The following is an 11,766-nucleotide window of genomic DNA, read 5'->3' as shown; positions in this document are numbered from 1 at the left end:
TACAGTGCGGAGCGCCATGTTGGAGCACAGGCGTCCGTGTGAGTGATTGACATGTCTGTTTTGGGGGGCTGTGTGAGCTGTGACTGATGGACAGGCCTCTGGATGGGGATAGGCAGCCACGGAAGATAGATGGTGAGACCAGGGTCACATGCACCACAAGTGTGCTGGAGCACAAATCCTCAGTCTTTCTGTGATTCCTCACATTCTAAAATAATCTCCTTGGCTCCTTTTATTGGAGGAGAAGGTCCAAGGTCCCTCCCCTAGGACGACCACCTCCAATGGGTTTTGAGAAGGAGACAAGGAAAGATGAATTGAGAAAGAGCCACCGGGAAAGGTAGGAGAAAGGAGGTAAAAGAAATGGACAGACTGATGGTTTTATTTCTAACTGAGCCTCTCTTGGTGCCCTGATGATAAATGTAAGAGTAAGTAAGTCAAAGTTTCCCAAAGCTTTTTCCACTGACCCAACTAAAGTCTGAGTGCACAAGGAATTGGCTCCAAGATACATTTGGCAAAGACTCATGACATATTTGCGTAATAGCTTAAATATAACCACTATATACACTGCTCAAAAAAATAAAGGGAACACTTAAACAACACAATGTAACTCCAAGTCAATCACACTTCTGTGAAATCAAACTGTCCACTTAGGAAGCAACACTGATTGACAATAAATTTCACATGCTGTTGTGCAAATGGAATAGACAAAAGGTGGAAATTATAGGCAATTAGCAAGACACCCCCCAAAACAGGAGTGATTCTGCAGGTGGTGACCACAGACCACTTCTCAGTTCCTATGCTTCCTGGCTGATGTTTTGGTCACTTTTGAATGCTGGCGGTGCTCTCACTCTAGTGGTAGCATGAGACGGAGTCTACAACACACACAAGTGGCTCCGGTAGTGCAGTTCATCCAGGATGGCACATCAATGCGAACTGTGGCAAAAAGGTTTGCTGTGTCTGTCAGCGTAGTGTCCTGAGCATGCAGGCGCTACCAGGAGACAGGCCAGTACATCAGGAGACGTGGAGGAGGCCGTAGGAGGGCAACAACTCACCAGCAGGACCGGTACTTCCGCCTTAGTGCAAGGAGGTGCACTGCTAGAGCCCTGCAAAATGACCTCCAGCAGGCCACAAATGTGCATGTGTCTGCTCAAACGGTCAGAAACAGACTCCATGAGGGCCCGACGTCCACAGGTGGGGGTTGTGCTTACAGCCCAACACCGTGCAGGACGTTTCGCATTTGCCAGAGAACACCAAGATTGGCAAATTCGCCACTGGCGCCCTGTGCTCTTCACAGATGAAAGCAGGTTCACACTGAGCACATGAGCACATGTGACAGACGTGACAGAGTCTGGAGACGCCGTGGAGAACGTTCTGCTGCCTGCAACATCCTCCAGCATGACCGGTTTGGCGATGGATCAGTCATGGTGTGGGGTGGCATTTCTTTGTGTGCTTGCCAGAGTGTGCTTGCCAGAGGTAGCCTGACTGCCATTAGATACCGAGATGAGATCCTCAGACCCCTTGTGCTGACACATGCACATTTGTGGCCTGCTGGAGGTCATTTTGCAGGGCTCTGGCAGTGCACCTCCTTGCACTAAGGCGGAGGTAGCGGTCCTGCTGCTGGGTTGTTGCCCTCCTACGGCCTCCTCCACGTCTCATGATGTACTGGCCTGTCTCCTGGTAGCGCCTGCATGCTCTGGACACTACGCTGACAGACACAGCAAACCTTTTTGCCACAGTTCGCATTGATGTGCCATCCTGGATGAACTGCACTACCTGAGCCACTTGTGTGGGTTGTAGACTCCGTTTCATGCTACCACTAGAGTGAGAGCACCGCCAGCATTCAAAAGTGACCAAAACATCAGCCAGGAAGCATAGGAACTGAGAAGTGGTCTGTGGTCACCACCTGCAGAATCACGCCTGTTTTGGGGGGTGTCTTGCTAATTGCCTATAATTTCCACCTTTTGTCTATTCCATTTGCACAACAGCATGTGAAATTTATTGTCAATCAGTGTTGCTTCCTAAGTGGACAGTTTGATTTCACAGAAGTGTGATTGACTTGGAGTTACATTGTGTTGTTTAAGTGTTCCCTTTATTTTTTTGAGCAGTGTATATGTGTTAGGAAGCAGGGCTCGATTCAGTACACTTGACTAATAGTGGATTATTCCCTTGACTTGGTGTATGGTTAACTCTGTGTATGTCACACCTAGAGAGCTCTGACATCTCAGCTGTATGCCCATCATAATTACTAAAATGGACACGGAGACGCAGGGTGGGGACGGGACTGGACCTGGAGGGACAAAAAAGGTCTCCGAGCAGCTTCGTGAGAACTCTGGGTGTGGTTTTCATTCACGGAGACATCGGTACATTAAGATATGGAATGTTCCAGCAGGTTATTAGAAGTCCAATGCAGCTATTTTTATCTAGATGTCAAATCATTTCCGGGTGATCATTAAGTGATTGTCTTCAATTAAAATGGTAAAAATAAGCAAATAGCTTCTTACCGAAGAGTAATTTCTCAAGGAAGAGGTTTGTTAGGACTGTCTGGGAGGGGAACATTTTAAACTAGCTGTTATTGGCAGAGAGTTTTGGAACCCTCTTACTTAGTGGCCTATTAACTAATTTACTAATGTCACAAGGCAGGTCAAAATTCCATCCCACCAAAACAGGCTGACAATTCAGCTGTTCTTTTCAAACCGCTCGTGCACTAAAAGGGCATCATAATTTTCACAATTTCACAGTATTATTCCAAAGTCGTAGTGGGAAATAGATAAACACAGGGAAATCACGTTTTTGACTGCACTTTTTGTATCTTGTACATGTTTATGGTCCGATGTCATCAGTGTTGTCAGTGTCAAACACAGCATTTACAAGAGTCTCAATTTGTTGCTAATTAACCAAGTCCCCTACCCTCCTTCGATGGCGTCTGTTGTGACATTGTATATGATAATTTTCGCTCTCCCACACTGCTGGTATGTCCTGTACAGTGTGTGAATGTGTCTTTTAACCCTCTGCAGTGGTCCTATCTCTCTCCCTACCCCGTGCTGGCTGGCGTGAGTTGTGCTCGTGCATGGCCCTGGGCAGTGGGACGGATGGCAGCGGTTCCTGCCGGTCTGAATGCACGTCCCCTGAGCGCTCGCTGCAATCTGTGGACTGCTGCTAAATATAGACGAGAGACACTAGAGACCGCTCTCTGCTATGGCCTGGCTGAGGGCACCCTCCCCAGCAAGGCCTTCCCTTCCCTCTCTTCTCTCATCTGTCTCTTTTCATCCTCCTTTTCATCTGCTCGATTTCCCCGGTCTTTTCATCTCCTCGCTCTCGGTCTATCTTCTCCTACACCTCTGGTTCTGTCATCTGCCTCCTTCTCTCTTTCAGTCTCACCTCTCCTCTACATCACAAGCATTCACATACATTCCACCACACCAGCAGAAAACATGTTAATGTCTACTGTGATAAGAAATGTAATAATATATCATTATTCATAGTTTGTTAGCGCTACCAACCACATTACCCATAGACTGAGCAGAAACTGGTGGCTAAATGCTAAGTATATGTCTCCCTTTATCAGCAGATGGCTAGATGACAGAGCTGTATGTATACATAGAGATTATTTCCTAATCCTTTAATGGGGAGGAGGGTTTGTGACTGCCCTGACCTCCCCTCCATCCTTCCCTCCCTGAATAGTCACACATGTCCTAGAGACACAGGGGGGCGCCATTGCTGCCTGGCTGGCCGGTCCGTGACAAGTGTTGGTCCGGCAAGGTCGGGAATACTGAACGAACAAAGGGAAAGAGAAAAAACGCATGACTGTGTGACTCTCTCACCCCTAGGGCACCTGAAGGACCCAAAACACTGAATCATCATCCTCCGATGATGAGAGATCACAGGATCTGTGGAGGTCAGGCCACACTGCAGAACACAAGCAGCTAGGCAGGGAGAGTCGGGCTGGGGATGGCTGCGCAGACACATGCCTGCCAGAAAAAGGGAGACAGACGGGTTGGAGTACATTGGACACACATTGAAGAATTAGGGCCCCAAACTTAAATAGCCTGGTTTCAATTAGCCATGTGTTCCCTGGCTTGAGGCTTCACATAAAGGCAGATCAAGACCAGACCCATGTAATTTTTTACATTTTACCTTTATTTAACTAGGCAAGTCAGTTGACTGCCTAGGAACAGTGGGTCAACTGCCTTGTTCAGAGGCAGAACGACAGATTTCTCAGTACTGAGCAGTTAGTTGGGGAATGGCATGGATGGATGGAGTGGCTATGTTCCTGTCCAGTATGGAGCAGGAGTGAGAATGTTAACGTTATTTCCAGTGAATCAAGAATGGAAGATTTGACTCCATGGGATCATGATATGGAAGGGACTCTTTTGGAACTTAATCTTCGCCTTGGGACACTGTTGTCTTGGGCCTGGTGGTGGAGACTGTCAATTACACTCTGCATTATGGGTCATCCAACCAGTGAAGTCATCAAAGTTGTATTGGGATCCCAACTTTCCTCTCTCCTCGGGCTCTTGGTGTTGAGCAGCAGCAACTGAACAGAAAGAACGAGTGTAAACCTGGCATCAGCCTCTTCTCTGTGCGCCCTCACAGGCAGAGCCCAGACCCAACCAATCCTGTCAAGCCTATCCTGATTTGACAGGCGCTATCACTATGGAGAGAGGATGAGGGACTGCCACTGGTCACAGCGGGAAACCGGTTCCGTTGTCACTCTCCATTTCATTGCCCCAAGGTTATGTCTAAAAGGACGTACATTGTTCTACCGTTGGAACTTTCCGTGTCTTTTCGCGCGCTTCTCTGTGATGGAAGAAGTAGAAAACGGGTTGTCAGCGCAACAGCTCCTTTCATAAGAAACGCAAATCTTACATCAGGCATTTTTAGGGTAAGTACAGTCAATTCGATTTTGAATTGGCCATTGAGGCAAAGTCAACATTCTATGGGCTTGTGAGTTAATTAATAGGGAATTAGATGGGGATTAGGTTACTCTAACATTTTAACAGTTCATTTGGAGAAGAAATAGCCTACAAAATTAGGTTATCACAATAATCACAATGTTTGCACATCTAATTCTGCTGACAGTTCAAGGTAAGGTAACTAACTTTTACACAATTTAATGTGTTCCATTGAAATGTTCCCTCCCCCTAGATATAGCTCGTATATTTAAATAGTTGTTTGCTAATGCAAAGGAATTGGCTCCTCAACGTGCGGTGATGTTTATGATGAGTTGTGTCACCAAAATCCAAATGTGTAACCTGACGGGCACGCGCACTGTCAAAGATGCGCAACATCCCACTGTCCTTTCGCATCACATCGACATCACTGCGCTTCTGACAGAAAATCGAGCTGTCACTCTCCCGTGTCCATCGTATCTTCAACCAAAACGTGTCAGCTCGAAGTCTAGCCAGCGACTATGTCATGCCAAATGGTTAACAAACGCTCGCCTGCCATAATAAATACGAGAGGAGAAGTCACTGTCGGATTGAGGTGGATTAGACCAGTTGAAGTCACTTGCACAAGACATCAACTCTCTGGTTTTCCGACGATGAAGCGACCCAAGAAGGAACAATAAGATGTGAGCGATTCATGGCTTTGTTAGAAATGTTGAATTGTGGCAACCCAATTCAGCGACTGACATGAACAAAATAATTTGTCTGGGAAGCTGATGCCACGGTTCCATATGCAGAGAAGCCTTTAGACCCGACAAGTGGCGCATGCACCCTACTAGAGCGTTTGGCCAGTAACCGAAAGGTTGCTGGATCGAATCCCCGAGCTGACAAGGTAAAAATCTGTCGTTCTGCCCCTGAGCAAGGCAGTTAACCCACTGTTCCCCGGGCGCCGAAGACGTGGATATCGATTAAGAAAGCCCCCCGCACCTCTCTGATTCAGAGGGGTTGGGTTAAATGCGGAAGACACATTTCAGTTTAATACGTTCAGTTGGACAACTGACTATGTATCCCACTTTCCCTCATAGGCTACCGAAATGAGAAGACAGTAGACTGTTCAGGAATGCGCTCATTGGGATTTGGCATGTATTTAACGCAGCAGAGAACTTTGCTTTAATCGACGTACTTGTATCATGATATAATAATAGTTATCCTAGGAACATGGACAAATCATGCACAAGCTTTCCCTGATGCGATACTCTTCAAGTTCTCTTCAGAATTGGAGCCAACCATATCGACACCGACAAAAATTAAAGTTTGGACTGTGTGTTAAACCAGAACCGACAACCAATTTCACGGGAACACCGCATCAATTTTAAAGCATCTTCACAGACTCGCATAGCGGTAAGAATATCTACCCTATACAATAATGATACTTCTCTTTATTTGCCTTTTTCATTGTCTGCATTGAGGCTGTGTTCTGTAGTGCGTTTTGGTTAGCCTTGGGTAACCAATGCGCCTTTGCAACAATGGCAAATCGAACGCACATTTTTGCATGGTCTGTTTTTTCGTAATTTGTGATATACAATTTGCATTGCCTGTTTCACTGTTATGTTGCCCACAGGCCTACTGTACCTTAGTATCACCAGGAGGGCAACTCTCAACCGACCACACCTGCATGCACATGTGGTTGGAGAGGCGGATTAGATTGTCGCGGCTAAATTGCGCGACGTAAATCTATTTTGTGAGTGCAATCCGTTTGCCAATCTCAAATGACTAGTCTATGGTTAATTGTATGGTTATTTCAAATAAGTGTATTCGGTTTGCGTGTCAATAAGCGCTTCATTAGCCTATCCTTTGTTACAGAATATTGACACTTGTCATGTTGATGATGATGATCTTTTTTTTAGTATGCATTCATTTAAATGTATGTAGCTTTTCGGAACTAGTGCTTGGTTGCTCATAGATTAATTAACGATCATGTGCAGTGCGCTCGATTAATGGGATTAACAAACGTTCCGTAACCACAGTCAATGAGTTGGAGACAATAGGCTCTGGAGCGTTAGCTACTGTTCATAGTGTTTAGTGTTTACTACTATGCACCTTTGCACAATAAGACAATGCGCAAGGGAAATGTAGTTGTCAAGATATTCACATCCTTTTTATTTGTTTTTAGGCATATTTTATGTGTTTTTGTCTCTTGCGAATATGGTAACATTAACCATGATTTATCTTTTACTTTTATGACATTAGTATTATATAACAATTAAATGACTTTGATTATTATTTTTATTAAAGGAGCAAAAGAGTGAGTCGTAGACAGTGGAAGAATGGTATACCGTGATTTTCAGACATGGCCCTCCTCCCCATAGCCACCTATTCCGTCTCTCTCCATTCTGTGGGTGATGCTTTATTAACCACCTGATTCTCTAATCCATGCAAGTATTAATTTTGACCAACTTCCCTCTCCCTGGATATATTTAATTTATCTGTAACTGGTTCAGTCAGAGGCACTCCCATCACTTGGTATGGTTAACCCCAAACATAGCCTGGATATTCCATTCTTATGTTACTGTAATGAGTTCCTGTTCCATTATCCCGTATGCACATTAAATATACACTGAACAAAAATATAAACTCAGCATGTAAAGTATTTGTCCCATGTTTCATGAGCTGAAATAAAAGATCCCAGAAATGTTACATACAAACAAAAAGCTTATTTCTCTAAAATGTTGTCCCTGTTAATGTTGTCCAACTGTTGATGAGCATTTCTCCTTTGCCAAAATAATCCATCCACCTGACAGGTGTGGCATATCAAGAAGCTGAAAAAACGGCATGGTCATTACACAGGTGCACCTTGTGCTGGGAACAATAAAAGGCAACTCTAAAATGTGCAGTTTTGTCACACAACACAATGCCACATATGTATCAAGTTTTGAGAGAGCGTGCAATTGGCTTGCCGACTTCAGGAATGTCCACCAAAGCTGTAGGTAATTGAATGTTAATTTCTCTACCATAAGCCGCCTCCAATGTTGTTTTATAGAATTTGGCAGTACGTCCAACCGGCCTCACAACCGCAGACCACGTGTATGGCGTTGTGTGGAGGAGAGTGGTTTGCTGATGACAACCTTCTGAACAGAGTGCCACAAGCTACGGACAATGAACACAGTTGCATTTTATCGATGGCAATTTGAATGCACAAACGAGATCCTGATGCCCATTGTCGTGCCATTCGTCCGCCGCCATCACTTCATGTTTCAGCATGATAATGCACAGCCTTTTGTCGCAAGGATTTGTACACAAGACCTGGAAGCTGAACATTTTCCAATTCTTCCATGGCCTGCATACTCACCAGACATGTCACCCATTAAGCATGTTTGGGATGCCTTGGATCGACTTGTACAACAGCGCTTTCCAGTTCCCGCCAATATCCAGCAAGTTCACACAGTCATTGAAGAGTGGGACAACATTCCACCGACCACAATCAACTGGCTGATCAATTCTATGCCGCAGGAGATGTGTTGCACTGCATGAGGCAAATGCTAGTCACACCAGATACTGACTGGTTTAATGATCCACACCCCTACTTTTTTTAAAGGTACTGTCTCTGTGACCAACAGAAGCATATCTGTATTCCCAGTCATGTGAAATCCATAGATTAGGACCTAAATCATTTACTTCAATTGACTGATTTCCTTATATGAACTATAACTCTGTAAAATCTTTGAAATATTTACATGTTCCGTTTTATATTTTGATTCAGTATACATCCGGTTTCTGTGTGGTATCTAACACTGACAGACTGGGATTGACTTCAACGTGTTACAGTGACTTTGCACCAAGCTGCAGCAACACAATACAATGTCTGTCTACAAAATGTAGATACGTTTTACATAGCCCAGCACCAACAGAAAAGCTCTAGTCATGAATCCTACGTATTGGTTTGTGTTAAATACAGATGACATGTATTTATTCTGGGTCTCCCCTTTGGTGAAATGACCATCGTCATCCCCTCATTTGCCCTGTCTTCCCAATACCTTCCTGTGCTCCTCTCTGCTTTTACATTTACAAGTTGTGGTTTGGCATTTCTCTTCATTTCCACCATGGGACTGTGGTACACACATTTTTTAGGCAGTTTATCTCTGCCCCCCCCCCCCAACAAACCCCGGACCAGCCCCCTTAATCCTGAGCTCTCATTTTAGTCCCTGGAGAGTGGGTGGGAGACCTGGCCACTGCAGGGACGAGGGGGGTCAGCAGGGACACCAGCCTTCCTAGCCCCAGTGCTGAGAGAGGGATGAGTAGCAGATTCTGTGTGGCAGCAGACAAATGAACACCATCCCCCCATCAGTTCTTTATTATCATGACTGATGTGCTCTTCTCCTGTTTTCATTCAAAACACACAAATTGCTCTCTGTTGAATCATCTGTTGGGGGAAACCACTGGGCCAGACTTATAGGTGTAGAGAATACAAATAATGGATAAACGAATGGAATAAATAATGGATATTAGAGTCTGCTAGGTGCTAGAAGAGAGAGATTCATCTCCCCTTGAGTAATAGTGTAGAATGTAAAATAAATCATAGCTGTTGTAAAATAGAAGGCTAATCATGGACCTAAAAATGGTCTACGTCTGAATAATGGTGTATGCCGACGGACTGTGTCTTGCAAAAGATGTCCTGATAATGTAGTGTGCTCTTTCAGAAAAGGATTTGACATTCTCCTTCTTTAAATAGTGAATGTCATTGTCGAGGGTTCCTCACTCTCCGTCCAATTTTCTAGCTGCATGGGACAAGAGCTGAAATGCCTAGGCATTATGTGTACATCGAGTTTAGCGGACGTAAGCACACCTCAGATTTAACCCTGGACGCACAGCACACAGACAGAGAAGACTGAGGCTTTGTGTCTGAAATGCAAATGCTTTAGATTCCCTCCGTTTTCCTCTTGGCTCGTGCTTTTAGACTTGTCAAAAACGGAGAATAATCTTAAAGTAGAATGACGGGGCCTGTTTTATCGAATAGTGTAAATGGTTGTTGTAAATTGGGTTTGTTGTGTGTAACTGACAGTTTTGGTCTGGTATGTAGTTATGGCAAAATTAGAAGAGCATATGTTATTTTTGGGGGGGAGGCTGTATGTCTCTGGGTTTTAATGTGGTTTATGTTGTGGAACAGTTCTGGAATGATGATTGGGCTGCTCTTGTAGAACATCTTGGCTATGGGTTGTGGATTGATCAGGTTTTGTGAAACGGTTTGCTCGGGATTAGGAATTTGGCCAGTCTCTTAGAACGGTTGCAATTTCAGTAAGATATTGGGACAATTCATTGAACACTTGACCACCGTTTTGTGACACGAAGCATTCCTCTATCCACTGACGAAAGGTCATGCTGTATTTTTTTATTTTTTTTATTTCACCTTTATTTAACCAGGTAGGCAAATTGAGAACACGTTCTCATTTACAATTGAGACCTGGCCAAGATAAAGCAAAGCAGTTCGACACATACAACAACACATAGTTACACATGGACTAAAATGTGACTTAAGGAAGCGCGTAGAGGATTTCTAAATGTGTGTGGGGAGATGGGTGTGTTAAATGAAAGTTGCTTTCTTGAGAAAGATCAATTACTTCGAAGACTTTGTCCTTGCTGGTTTTCTTTAATTGCTCTTAACTAAAAATGCTTCCTATTTTCTCCTAATTAATGTGTAAGATTAATGAGTGTGCACTGCAACTACACACGTTCTTTGTTCTTGCTTCTTCTTAACACTGACATAGAAACGTGGTGGGGCGTCTGTAGTCCAAAACACAAGATTAGCATCACTACATTTGGCAATCGAACACAAAAGGTCCAACTGAAATTTGACTTCTGCTTCATCCCAACCCTTCCAAACATTCCAACAAAACTTCAGTGAGCAGTGGGGAGGGATCGTGTCCTTGTCCTCGTGACTCATGATGACTTGACGTCAGTCTGAGGAGAATGTCCCCTGCAGTCACCCCTGCCCTCCTTATAACACAAATGTCTGTAGTTGACATTCCAAAAGACTCATAAAGATGAGTCTTTCATTTTGTTAAGCAAGAGAAATTGGTCATTTTCTTAACGAAGAGAATCCATATCGTCATGATTCACGATACACCCATACTTATCAGGGTCATTTTTCGGGGGAAAAAGTCTACTGTGTAATTTTGTTCATTTTCTTGCGCCCCTCAGATATTGAAGACTTGCAGACAGGCTTATAGAGAGCCATGAATGTTCGTCAGACCAGACATCAGAAACTTTATATCAGTGTTATAAAGGTCTGTAATGCAAAGGAAAGTGTGTGTGTGTGTGTGTACAGACTGTGATGTCTGGTTTACCTCAGTGTGTGCTCCTAAGGAGAGGTGAGCAGCACAGCAAAATGCATACAGCCATGAGACTCCTTCCCACTGGGAAAGTCACTGCTGAGCACAGGGATCCGCTCAGACACATGTGCCTCGTGTAACACACACACAGCGTCTGTCTGTCTCCCTCTCTCTCTCGCTCGCACACAGACACACACACAGTCTCAGACACACACAGATTCACACACTGCTCATACACACAGAGACGTTTACGCTCTGACATACATATTCACACAGATTTCTCAGACTCATGAGTCAGGGTGCCATGATGCATTGACGTACAAGCGTGGAGGAGACGGCACGGCCCGCAATGCGTGGCGACGGGTCTCATGCCTACTGCCCGCAAGTCACTAAAGGGGTGGAGCCGCAAAGCTGAAAGCTGGCTGCAGTACACAGTCGAAAGGAATGTACTTTAAACACAGAGACACTGGTCATTCACTCAATGAAACTGAGATCTATGTGTGCCGTGTGTGGGTGTGTGTACGTGGACGTTTGCGTGTGCGGTGCAGCTGTTGCTA

At 44.6% G+C, this 11,766-nt stretch overlaps 1 protein-coding gene across 2 annotated transcripts in view; it reads left to right on the top strand.

The window, feature by feature from the left end:
• Positions 1-4,618: 4,618 nt before the first annotated feature.
• LOC129829214 (gap junction gamma-1 protein-like) overlaps positions 4,619-11,766 on the top strand; it is a 42,280-nt gene continuing 35,132 nt past the window's right edge. Inside the window, exon 1 of one of the 2 annotated variants that reach the window (XM_055890882.1) lies at positions 4,619-4,879. The gene's annotated coding sequence lies outside the window, so the exon portion shown is untranslated. Of the gene's footprint in view, positions 4,880-5,250; positions 6,285-11,766 lie in introns of those variants that run through there. The other variant, XM_055890875.1, reaches the window with a different exon arrangement.

This window comes from Salvelinus fontinalis, chromosome 2 (genome assembly GCF_029448725.1).
Source record: "Salvelinus fontinalis isolate EN_2023a chromosome 2, ASM2944872v1, whole genome shotgun sequence".
Lineage (NCBI taxonomy): Eukaryota > Metazoa > Chordata > Actinopteri > Salmoniformes > Salmonidae > Salvelinus > Salvelinus fontinalis.
Note: the sequence above shows the minus strand (reverse complement) of the source record. Positions and strands in the feature narration are given on the sequence as shown.